The sequence below is a fragment of the Dreissena polymorpha genome, chromosome 8 (assembly GCF_020536995.1).
Source record: "Dreissena polymorpha isolate Duluth1 chromosome 8, UMN_Dpol_1.0, whole genome shotgun sequence".
Classification (NCBI taxonomy): Eukaryota; Metazoa; Mollusca; class Bivalvia; order Myida; family Dreissenidae; genus Dreissena; species Dreissena polymorpha.
The window spans coordinates 26864976-26878289 of record NC_068362.1 but is presented as its reverse complement, the minus strand read 5'-3'; positions in this window follow the sequence as shown (position 1 = coordinate 26878289).

Below are 13314 nucleotides of genomic sequence, written 5' to 3'. Positions count from 1 at the left end.
TTTTGCTTTTATATGAGTACATATCCGAATGATTTTAACAAAAAATGGAGAAAGAGAAAATCAATTCAAATGTTTTACTGAATTGTCATGAGGCAAAGTCAAGTCATGTGTTGTAATGGTAAAGCTGATTAAAGGTTTGAAATGTTCCGTTCATTTATACGCGTTAAACAATCAGAAAACAGGCCGTGTTAATTTGTTTTTAATTCTACATGAACAGCTGAAAGCGACTCGCCAACAAAAGTAGGTCTTATGAAAAAAAAGAATGTAAGATTATTCCTAACATCGGATGGGAAATGCTTGATTGAAACTATCAAATGGTCTTAGGAGAGGAAGGGAACATTTATATGGAAGGAAATTGTTTGTCTTCAATCACATTAAAAAAAATGAGCCGTCAATACTAATTATTTAGAACCTACATTCGTTGTGTAAGGTATTTTTTTTTTACAAATGTCAAGTTCGTTGTAAAATGCTATCTTTCTATATTAAACTTATTCGGTTTGAGTTGCATGTTTTAAGCTAGATTTTTATTCAGTCGTAACTGTATTAATTGGTCAGAATTATGCGCTGCAGATAATGTATAAGCATCTGCTTCTATGACCTTGAATTTTAAATATACCGTATGCACTCCTTCACTTTAAATGAAATTGTTTACGGATATACACATTTTTTGAAAGGTCTTATTAACTATATATACTTAAAACATATTATTAGTATTTTTAATAATAAATGATATCATTATATTGAATAATTATAAAAGCAAAACAAAAGTTGAAAAATTCTGTCCCTGGATTTGAGCTTGAGACCTGTAAAATCAAAATCTAACTTGACCACGAGGGCTTTCGACATTTGGTAAGTATTTTCAAAACTTTGTTATACACATTTAAAGCGTTGCAGATGCTTTATTATTTACACATTTCGGTTGATGATTATTCATTCATCAACAGACTTGTTTAACATGTTTTTAAGTCAAGAATATCATTTAATTTGGTTGATTACAATGTTTACATTTTGTTTCTGAATCTAGGACATTTTTTTGAAAATCAAAAACCAAAATGCCAAACAAACGAGTGTTTTACAATGCTACGAAGGAATTTAAAGAATATATTGCTCGATTAACACAAACATAGGAATGCAAGTAAACAATTTTACTTCGATTAACTCATAATTAGAGAACATATTGCTTTTGTAGATGTTTTCATTTTGACAAACTGTCATTATATTAAGATGATTAACTCTTGATCTATTTGCTGATGTTATATATCTACCATGTAGTAGTTACTTCTCTTGATATATTTGATACTGATTTTATAACGTATGTTTGCTTCACTAAATATGAAGCCATCGAACCAGTAACACGCAATAAAGTATATACACATTTATGGGGTTCTTATGATTGATGAACACAAAACTATAATAACCAACATTATGACATGGTGTCAGATACTACTGTGAATGTCTGATTAAATTTGAACATAGAAATATTGTTAACATTTACTGCTATAATTGTGCACAATGGATTTATCGGGAATTCCAAAACCAAAATGGACTGGGGCTCGAGTAACCTTTCAGAGGCATGGCTTCACTTCAAAGATCACGAAGATCTCATTTTCAAGGGTCCCCTCAAGAATAAGTCAGAGGAGGACAAGGCACATATTTATTATTGTGGGTTGTTCAGAGACGACGAGAAGTACACCAAACATCGAATCTTTCACAGGACGAAAACAAAAAGTTAGAAATAATTTACACGAAATTCCTTGAGCATGTGCAGCCGAATCTAAATTCTGTTTTTAAACGTTACCAATCAAACAACATTGTACAAGGACAACTGTCAATCGATGATTTTCTAACAACGCTACGAATTTCAACAGCAGATGTCAAATTCACAAATAAAGAAGAAATGACACGGAACAGAATTGTGTTTGGACTTACATCTACAAAAATCCGCGAAAAGCTTATACAAGAAGATGACAAACTGACATTAGACAAGGCAATCGAAATAACTAGTATGCACAAAGTCAAACGAAATCTATGGAAAATAAAGAAAAGGACTTCAGTGCGTTACAAAGAAGACAAACGCGCAAACTACAACATGGATTGCAAAACTTTGCTCATCTTAGTAAACAACCCCAAGATCTACACAAAAAATCATATCTACACAAGAAACCAGATCTACACAAAAAACCACGTGGCCAATGTGAAAATCGTCATATGGATTCCTCGTGTCCAGCCAAGGGCAGCAGTGCCGGAAGTGCCGGAGATGGAACCATTTCGCGAGCGTATGAAGGTCGGTTAAACGTTCATCACGCTAGAAGAAAAATGGCAATGATATCGACAGTGACGACAGCAACAGCAGTAACGAGAACGGCTTCAACATATCATCAGTTACTAGACAGAAAGATGAGGTATTTGCAAATATTTCTGTTGGTCTTTCAAATACCAAAATAAGCTTTAAAGTAGACAATGGTGCGTCCTGCATTACTTTGATTGAGAAAGATTACCACTCTTTAAATGTAAAGGGTCCACTTAAACAAAGCCAAAGTACGTTGACAACGGGTCAAAATTGTATGTATTAGGTAAGGTTACACTGCGTTGCAGATATAAGAATGTGAACCAAAACGTTACATTCTATGTGGTCAAGCAGAGCAATGCTCAATTCTGGGATTACAGGCCAGTTTAGACTTCAATTTAATCAAAATAGTCATGGACCTTGAACAAATACCCAGGGGTTCCACTGGCCCAAAAAAAGTTGTCGCCACTTTTTCGCGGCGTGAATACTGTCGGTTATTCCACCTTATTAATAAGAACAATCATTTCAAGAAACCTTACTAGATTAATGTCATTGACTATATTATCACTTTAAAAAGTATGTTATTTCATTAAAAAAACAATAAGTACCTTCATAAGTCATACCTTCATAAGTCTTAATAAGCTTTATTTGTATATAAATAACATTTTTTTCAACTTGATAAACAACACAGATAACCAAAGTAATATAATAATGTTTACATCAATGTATTAATACACAGTATGCTGCATAAATGTTTCGAAATTAATTATTTAAACATAAAATCACACCAATGTTCATCATTTGAAAGGGAATCAGAAAATAAAGCATCTCACTTCAAAGTGTTTAACAGTTATATTTGGTCATTTGGACATGATATACATCAGCTTCTGTTGTTAACAAGTTTTCTGTTAGTGGTGGATGATTTCCAGGTTCAATTAAATGACTGTTGTTCACGCCTTTTTCCTGACAGAAAGGCCCAGATAATTGCCACCATCCATTCTAGTTGCCTGAAATAACATAAAACATATTTTTACAAACTATCAACATCAAACCAACACATAAATGTCCCTATCTTTAAATGTCCGAATTTAACATATCCGAAATATAGTACATCGAGTGAATGTTTTATATTTAATTCAGAAATTGTTGTTATCTTAATCAATTTATATCCTAACAAGAACATTACAATAATGAATCTATTAAACAGAAATGCTCACAAATACCTGTTGAAACAAGTTTTTATTTGTTGATGTGGAGAAATTAAATGCTTTTGCCAGCCCCATGGTTTTGATTTTAACAAAGAAATAGCGGCCCTAATAATCATTATAATTATTGATCGTCGTGACAGTTTGTCCCCGTGTTACTTAAATTATTGTTCAATATTATAAAGGAGCCGTTAATCTGATAATAACCCCCATAAAACTTGACAATAGCAGTAAAAACACCGTTTGTAACACTTACACGCTTCGGTGATTTCTAATGCACTCTGCACTGTAGGTCGCTTACATCGTCGTAAATCAATATTTACAACTGACAGACGCTGGCCGCTAATGCTCGGTCGCGTGCTTTCGACTCGCAGTACATTTTCGGATAGGATTTTACCGATTTTTTTTAATTCGCCACTTTTAAAAAATTGGAACCACATTTAAAAATTTAGCGCCATTTGGCGCCAATTGCGATCGACAGCGGAACCCCTGAATACCAAAAAGTTAAACAATAATAAAGGACTCCGTTCTGAGTAGTTTTCTTGTAATTTTCACGGGTATAGGGAAGATGCAAAGATCTTGCTCAATACAAACGGATCCTAAGGTACCACCTGTTGTGCATCCCCAACGCAGAGTTCCAGTTGCTCTACAGGTCAATGTCAACAAAGAATTGCACCGCATTGACAAAGAGGGCATTATCAAAAAGGTTGATCAGCCTACCCAATGGGTTAATTTTATGGTTGAGGTCAACAAACCGGGATCAGATAAGGTCATGATATGTCTAGAACCTAAAGATCTCATCAAGGCCATAAAGAGACCCCATTACCCAATGAAAACGCTTGATGACATATTGCCACAGTTTAAATCTGCAAAGGTGTTCACGAAAATGGAATGTCGACCAGGTTATTGGTCATTAAAACTTGATTATGAATCATCATTTTTGATAACATTTAATACTTTAATACTTTTCTGGGTAGATACAGATATTACCGCATGCCAATGGGTCTAATCTATTCGCAAGATTTCTACCAGCAAAAGATGGACCAGATACTGACAGGATTACCTTGCTGTGCAGACATTGTTAACGCTATACTTGTGTACGGAAGTTCCACAAAGGAACATGCCAAACATTTGAGACGGGTTGTAAAGACATGTGCTCAAAACGGTATCAAGCTAAAAAGAGACAAGCTTGAAGTTGGCGTTTCTGTGGTCAAATATTTTGGACATCTTCTGACGAAAGACGGAATAAAGCCTGATCCACAGAAAGTGGAAGCTATTACAAATATGCAGAGATCCAAAGACAAGACAGTTTTGCAAACTATCATGATAATGATAACTTATTTATCTAGGTTTGCTCATAATCTGTCTGAAATTACGACTTCAATGAGAGACGTATTGAAAAAAGACGTTACATTCCATTGGGATGAACTCCAACAGGAAACATTCGATAAAGTCAAGAACATAATGAAACAGTCACCAGGACCTGTTCTGACATTCTATGACCCTGACAAACCTCTAGTTCTCCAGGTCGACTGTTCCAAATATGGCCTAGGTGCAGCATTGATTCAAGACCTATTGCATATGCAAGTAAAACTCTTACTAAAACATTATTTTGCGCACAAATTGAGTAGAATTTTTTTTTCACGATGCTTCAATGTTCGCTATTACATTTGGACTCAATCGATACAGACAATATATCTATGATAGAAAGGTCAAGGTCGAAACTGACCATTTGCCATTGATAGCAATCATAAAAACATGTATGCAGCACCACCAAGATTGCAACGCACGATGTTGCATGTCCAATGTTGCGACATGACAAAGGAACACAAAGCAGGTACACAGATACCATTAGCGGACACACTCAGTAGACATTATATGAGTGATACATACCCTGAATTATCAGAGACCATAAATGTTCACGTTCATGTGGTCAAGGCGACCTTGCCGTATACTGACAAAAAACTTAAAGATGTTCGAAAACACACCTCTGAAGATCAAGTATTACAAAAACTGAGACAGACAATACTTGACGGTGGGCCTGACGTCAAAAAAGGTTGTCCACCGATTATTTTAGACTATTGGAATATGAAAGATGAACTATGTTTTATTGATGGGTTGATAATGAAAGGTCAAAGAATCATAATTCCGACTGAACTGATGCGTGAAATGCCCAATATCATATACATTGGTGTAGATTAATGCATTAGACGCGCTCGTGAGACAATGTATTGGCCAAAGATATCAGTTGACATTGAACAAAAGTTGCTAATTGTCACATTTGTCAAGAATTCAGACCTGGAAATCAAAAAGAGACTTTGATTCCGCATGGCAGACAATAGCCACCGACGTATTTACATGGGAAAAGCAAGATTACTTGCTAGTTGTTGATTACTACAGTAATTTCTTTGAGTTTAAAAAAACTAGGTAACACAACAAGTAGCTGTATTATACAATGAATGAAACGTTGGTTTTCAAGTCATGGTATCCCGAAGAAAGTTGTTTCAGACAATACCAGTTACTACACTTCCCAAACAGTTTGCTTACGATTGGGACTTTAAAAAAGTATTTTCTAGTTCATATCATAGCCAGTCAAATGGTTTAGCTGAGGCAATGATCAAAATATGTAAGCAAATGTTTAATAAAGCCAAAAATTCAAACAAAGACTTGATGTTTCTGCAGAGTTACTCATGGGCAGAAAAATCAGGTAATTCTTGCTAATGACAAGGAAAATAATCCTAAAGTTCCTAATTGTCGCAAAGTAAAATGTAATTTGCAGAAAAGAAAGGCTGAACAAAATTAATATTACAATAAGTTTAGGTGATCCCATCAGAATCAGAGAGGAAAACGCCTGGCAGCCAGCCACTGTCGTGGGAAAATCCAGCTACAGATCTTACATGGTATAGACACACCCCTACCAAGTTACTCCCAAGATGGCTTAATTCTAGCTGTCGGCTTATCAGCAGAACTAATTAGTGTTAACTGTTCTGTGGTCATATAGCACACTCCCATGTCAGGTTGACAACAACCTGCTTGGCAAAAATAAATGAAACCAGGTGTTATATCTGGCTAGATGTGAATCTGCTGCAACATTTTTCAGAGAGTTATGGGCCATTGTAATTAGCAGGTGTCACAAATATTAATAGCAGATACAGCATTATTTTGATTTTTTGGATATGTCTAAAACAGGTACGCTTGAAATTTGTTAGTAAAATAATATTATGTTCACCTTTGTTAGATTTTAAATTTGACATGTAACAAGCACCGAACATGTAATATGAAATGATTGAAATTAAAACTATGAGAAGTTATATGATTTTAAAAGATAGTTTTCTTTACTCTTTTAGATTGACAACCAAAAGGAAAACGGAAACCAAGAGGAAACACCACAAAAAGGACGAAGGCGCAAACTTCCGCCACAGGCACAATCAACTCCAAGGTAAAACAACACATAATTTACAGAAAGATATAACCCCAATTTTCTCGAAAGGTCCTTGATTATAATGAAAACAATGGAAATACCATTTAATTATGCCGATAATAGCAAAAATGTTGCTTTCAAATTTTGAAACCTAATGCCGCATAATTACATTTTACTTTAATTCTGATATACAGAATGTTTTATTGCGATTGTGTAGGAAGTTGTAAGGGTTTGAACCCATGTGATATCGATATTATAAAGTTTATACGTAATGTTAGTTATGGTTAGTATTAATCATTAATAAAATCTAATTGATCAGGTACCGTAGTGGCGCAACCTTTCAATCGACTGTAGCTAGCCCACATGGTGTTCGAAATTATGTCTTGAATCTGAATAGATGTAAACTTTATGTGTGTAAGTGGTTACATAAACAAAAAATAAGTGTACAAAAATACAAGCATGCTGTTATTTTACAGAGAAGAATTTCAAACAATAAATTATTGTTCTTGTTTTTCAGAAAGAAACATGATATTTGATGAACCAGTGCACAGAAGGAAAATATGTTTGAAGAAGATCAATGCAAAACTCATGTTGATCTTTAAGTTGAGACATTATGGTATTGAATTTAATTATATCAACAATAGGAGACTACATCTAGTTAATTCATTCAATTATATATACGTCCAGTTCAACACTCCACTAGCAAATATCATGCTGGATACTCATGTTGATTTGAAATACAAAGGTAAAGTTGGTATTTGGTGTAAAAATTGATGTTTTTTCCATGAAATTTCCTTGCTAGAAAAGTGTGGGTTCAAATCATGAGAGTACTAAATATTCATGTATATAGCAGCTTATCATTCTATTATTATAAATTGACAAGAATTCTAAAAAGTTTATGTGGCATACTATTTATCCTATTTAAACTTGTTTATATGAACATTTATAGATGTACATTGAAATAATAAGGAATATTCAATTGTGAACTTCTGAATAATTTGACATGTGTCATGAAAATATCTGCATTATAATTTTATATAATATAATAAGAATAATGATCTGAGATCATTACATGCTCTTCGCATATATATACTATCCATTACATAGTTTTATTAACATTAATTAATATGTTGTTCAATTCAATAATAAACTATGTACATGTTCTGATCTGCTCTTTATATTGTTATCCATCATTCAAATACAAGAACGATGCTCTTTATTAAAATGTGCTTTAGTTAATTAATATATACCTATAAAAATGCATGCCCCTGTATTTTTCTACAATCTAATTTTAATATTCATTTAGTGTGTGAGCAATCTGAAGTATCAGCATTCTAAACCATTCTCTTGAAATTAGATATGGCCAATAAATCCCCTCATGTTATCACTTTCAACTGTGATCAGAGTTTCACACCACCTTGATAATATGACCCCTGAATAGATTAGCCCTGATCATGTTGAATCTATGGAGAAAGGAGTAATGGAGTAGGACTGGACACCCGATTGGTCAAAGTACTGTAGGAATAGGAAGCACTAAATGAAAATTAATAATCAGTGTTCCATCTCCAATGACACAAATGTTGAGCAAGAGTTAAACTTTAATATCAGACACACCACCCAGTACAAATGATAACAGCTCATTGCCTTCGGACCAACACAAATGAATGCAAATTGCCTTCATCAACAAGTGCTGATAAGCCAGCAATTTCTAGTGACATGCAATGCGATCATAATTTCTATATCACCCGTACTGGTCGTATTTCAAAACCACCTATTCGTGAGTCTATGTGAAATAAATATGTTTTGTTTACCTGTTTAAGTTTTAGCGGCAAACCTGAGGAACAGAGATAAAATAGACACTACACTGAAAATGGGACAGTGAAATTCACTGTGTATATTCACATGAAGTATCATGATACGATAAACATTTTCTAATGAATATTTTTAAAAGTGTTCAAGGGTTTATAAACTTTATTAACCCATTTATGACTAGTGGACTCTCCCATCGTTATGAATTGGGTCAATTTATTTCCAAAATTAGGGATGTCTAGTATATTTATTTCTATATTAAGAATATTTCTTACAGAAATTCCTTTAAGCAAACAGTGAGGACCATGATCAGACGCCGCATGATACGGCGTCTCATCTAGGTCTACGCTGTTTGCTAAGGCCTTTTTTCTAGACGCTAGGCATACATGGGTTAATGGTACCTTTTAGTAATGCTGATATTTGATTGATGTTTCATAACTCATTATCCAGAATGATTGTATAAACATAATACAATTTATAATTTGATAAAAAGGGAGATGTCATGCTATTAAGATGATTAACTCTTGATCTATTTGCTGATGTTATATATCTACCATGTAGTAGTTACTTCTCTTGATATATTTGATAGTGATTTTATAATGTATGTTTGCTTCACTTCATATGTAGCCATCGAACTAGTAACACGCAATAAAAGCATATACAAACTTATTGGGTTCTTATGATTGATGAACACATAATTATAATGACCAACATTATGACAAACATAAATACAATAAGTATTTTATTCGAAAATAAATTAATGAAAAAAACAGACGTATGGGGCGATCTTCGCTTTTTTAGAAATATGTTATTCAATGAATTAACTTAAACAAAACTGTACTATTATAGGGAATAATCAAGAATTTACAAACTATGGGTACCTGAACTCGCATATTTTAGACCAATGAGTCCCAGGCCAAAAATGAATAAGTCACACATTTTGAAAGATACCAAGTAGTGAAAAGAATGACATTAGCTCAAGAACTATATTTTGCATTAAAACTTTAATGATCTCAAAAACAGTTACAAAATACAAATATTTGCCTTCACATAAGCTATAGCAGTGTATCATATGTTTAATTGGTTACATGAATGTAACCTGTTCCTGTGTCTAGAGAGTGTGGTTCTCTGTGTGTTTTTTTTACTTTTTACCCATACATGTACCGTTCTTTGCCCCATGCTGCTCACAGACATCACAGAACATATAGTCGTTGTCTTCAACGTAAGGAAGCCACGAAAATGTATCCAACCAACTGCGTTGAAAAGTACGTGCTTTAATTTTAGACTTAGAATGAGGTTCACTGATAGTATAAGTGTTTACATGTTGACCGGCCATTACCGGTATTAAAGTTAAAAGTGGTTTGTATAGGGTCCAGCTTTATCACCTTTTTCGGCGGCATTATTTCTGCACACAAAGTTAAAACAGGCCTCCATCCGGGGACTCCAGAAAATATCATAACACATTCTATTTAAAAGGTCGATTCTAATTGGTTCGCATACGGCAGTGGCTCGAGACTATAGCCAACCAAAAGACTTGTTGCATTCTTGTAGGCTGTAGCCTCATTCGGTTAAACTCAGCATTCATCGCTTCACTTTTTAATCGTTCGTACTTATCGTGATTCGTGTATGCATTAACGGATTCGTTTCAGCAATGCGTCTGAGTGGACGCACATATTTACGCACACATAACTATGCGTCTATTAAGATATTTGTGCGTCATAGACGCGGGACGCGCAGGTAGATTATTCACTGCAGTAAAAAAAAGTTAGTATTATGAATAGTTTCAAATAATAATGATGACAAGGAAAAGATAAAATTGCGTAAACGTTGTTCCGGTAATACGAGTTTTTCCTAATTATTGATTATTTCTTTTCCCTTTTGGATTGATGATTATCAATAAACGATCATGCATTTAAAAAATCTTTCTAAAGAAGGTTTATTAGTTTGCTTGTTTGACTATATAATTCTGGTTTGAATGTACGACATTTATTTAATTGCCTTGTTGCCAGAGTTTTAACAAGAAACATTAAGGAACTTTAGATGTGTATTAAAATACCGATTTTAAACCTCTATGTTTAGTGTTGATCACATCTTTAATATAAAATCTCTTGGGTGACTTGGCCAAGAACATTAAGTGCAGAAGAGCTATTGTTAATACTTCTGTATATTCAGTATAGTGATAATAACAGGTTTAACAATGCCTGCATGTACGGCGTGTCTTAATTAACACTTGTATTGATCATCTGCTCACTAAATTTTAATTGTTGACAAAAGAATAATCACATGACAATAGCTTATAGTATTGATCGAAATATTTATATTGTCTAATTCATGTTTATATTATCGTGATCATATTGCATTCATTAAAATGACCACGCATAAATGACGTGTTGTAATCTTTATTTTTTAGAAGTTTGTTCATAGAAGTAGATTCATTGTTATTTCCATATAACTGTGCTTATGATATTTAAAATACCACAGCATTTACTAAGTTGAAATAATTATTACGTGTTTTGTCTGGAAGTGTAAACATAGACGTCTAAGTTTATACAATGGTAAGTAATTTATTGATTGAACGTCATATTTGCCCCTAAATGGTGTTGGCGATTAATTATACATGAACAATGAAAACAAATAAGTAAGTCCAATTTTACATTTCTTCTTAATTTCTATATAATAGGCTTAGTGGTGAAAATCTGGTCGCGTTTTTATCTGTATGAACTCATAAAACATTTATTGCAATACATTTTCAACGAAAAAGCACTTGACCGAGAAATCTAAAAACGCAAGTAGTTAAGTACTTAAACCATAGGAAAACGCAACAGAACCTCTGTTTGCGAGGACGCTGTTCACGAACATTTGTTCGCTTAATTCGACACATCGCTAGTCTTGCCGGATTGGGCGATACGTCCACCAGGGCTGATTGGACAAATATTCTCCTTGTGGATGAGACCTTGATCAGGATCTGAGACGCCAATTGTTATACCGGTGTAGAGACGCTGACGTTAAGACTTACAGATGCTAATCAGTTAGGTGGTGGATCACAACTGGTCTGGAGATGGTGTTGCGACACACGCGAAGATTAAAAAATTGTGAGTTATCTTAACACTTACAATTTACAAAATGACGTGATCAAACGTTTGATTGTACGATATTTCCAATTGAACCGCACTATGATATTGAGTCAAGAAAACGTATGGTGGCAGATAATCACGTTCATTTTCTTTATTGGTCCGCAAAACTATCGTAATGGAAGACCTGTACGACTGGATGAAGCTATTATTGGGGGAAGGCACGTCTCCTAAGTCTGAACTTGTACGAATTTATTTCTGAACCTGGACGGATTGTCTGCTTGAGAAATGCCCATTTCGGAAGAATTGTCATGGTAGTACCTCCAGAATGGTACTGTGTGTATTAAGACTCATTGTATCAGGGTTATTGAATAATTTAGTTAGTGATTATTTGGTGAATACATTTTTAAAAGTGTTTTTTGCAGAATTTATGTTGTGACTACTGGCATATTGATTTGTGTTTCTGCCTCGAAAAAAATTTGATAAATAACTTTTGTTAAAAGTTATTTTTCCATGATGTTGATTAATGTCATAGAACAGGGCAATTATAAAATGTGTCTAGTCTAATGCATAAAACAAACATAATTTATTTCAAAAACGAAATCACCTTGTAAATTTTGGGCAAATCTAAGAATATTTGCACGTAAAGGAAAGAATTAGGTGGGGAATAGGGGATTAGGGAATGGTTAGTCTGATTTGATGGCTCGTCTCACATCACACTTAGTCCATTGTTCTTATGGTCTTATTAACGAACACTTTAAGTGTTCGGATCTAACTACCTGCGTTATTGCGTTCAGATAATGCGTTCAGTATTATGCATGCATTAAGAAAACTAACTAAAGGAACAGCTAGTGTATTTTTTAACCAAACAAAACACAATTTATACGATTGATACATACACAAGCAGCTCCAATAAGAATGCAATTGCAATAATATAAAGAAACAAATCACTTTGTTTCAAAGTGCAAGAAAAATTATGTGCATACATAGCAGAATCTGAATCAACCTTTAACTTTACTTTGTGTACACAATATATATATCTATTATTTAAGAAAATGAAAATGACTGAGCTGAGCCGCACGCCTATAATCGGCCCGCGGCCGACATAAAGGTCCGAGAGCCATTATGCGGCTAGGGCCGATTATAGACGTCCGGCCTAGCACTGACGTGTGTAATCGTTGAAATAACAAATAAAAAAAATTACTTAACTTCACTTTATTTTCTAACAACCTTTCCCTTCTTTGTATTTCATTCAACTGACTACGAAATGTATGACGAATCTCGTGTGACGTAATTTATGTGACGAAACACACCAGCTTAAGTTAGACTCTCTTGATTATATTGAGAACAACTCGGACTTTGAAGTTTATTTAAAGGTAAAATATTTAATTTAAAAGCATCGAACAAATCCAAAACGTATTTCGTATGTGTGATTGCCGTGTTTAATTGGAAACTTCAAAAGGAATAACTAATTAATTACTTCGACCAGTCATTCAATTTTGTAAATAGTGTTTTTTGTCA